Source organism: Octodon degus, unplaced genomic scaffold (assembly GCF_000260255.1).
Source record: "Octodon degus isolate 3935 unplaced genomic scaffold, OctDeg1.0 scaffold00098, whole genome shotgun sequence".
Classification (NCBI taxonomy): Eukaryota; Metazoa; Chordata; class Mammalia; order Rodentia; family Octodontidae; genus Octodon; species Octodon degus.
Window position 1 is genome coordinate 2095914 of NW_004524674.1, and position 899 is coordinate 2096812.

Here is an 899-nt window from a genome sequence, read left to right on the forward strand (position 1 = left end):
GAGAGAGAGAGAGAGAGAGAGAGAGAGAGAGAGTAGCTATATGCAGCCTCATCTTCTATCTAAGGAGGGCAGTGGCCTGCTGGAGCCTGACCTTGAGCCCTTGGACGGTTTGGGATGCAGACAAGGGTGGCCTAGATAGGGATTATTTGGGGTGGAGCAAAAGAGGCACTGAATTGCTCTGCTTCCTAAAGTGAGAAGAGCTCCACACTCCCAGGGCCCATCAAGAGCTAGAAGGAGAGCAATAGAGCTGAAAATAGAAATAAAAATAAAGGTGCAAAGCACAGCACAGTAGGATGCTGAGCCCCAGGCAGAGGAATGGTCAAGGCCTCTTTGAAAAATGGGGTCACCTAATTACTGAGTTTCAAGTGGCATGCTTTGTTGCTATGAAAAGCCTTCAGCAGGCTTCCACAGACCATTGGCACTGTTCATAACACACATGGACCTCCTGTGAGTGTCCTGGGGTAGACACTAAAGCCAGAGTTGACTCTATGCTGAGGTTGTCATAGTGTGAAACTAACATAGGTATGTGGGAAAGTAAGACAATCCTGACCTTGAACTCATTCAGTGAAAGGATATATTGGTGGGGGCCAGTGGGAAGAAGACTCCACGTATGACTACATCAACAAATGTCCTGCCGGCCTTGGTGGTGCATACCTGTAATCACAGCACTTAGGAGGCTGAGGCAGGAGGATCACTGAGAGTTTGAAACTAGCCTGGGCTACATAGTGAGTTTAGGCCAGCCTGAACTACATAGCAAGAACCTATATTAAAAATTAAAGTGCTTCAAGAATTCACACCAATACAGGCATCAGGGGCTTCCAATTTGCATGTGGGGGTTTTAAGCCAACTGTTTTTAGTTCTGACTGTAGGTTGGTCCTAGACATCAAGGATATATGTTT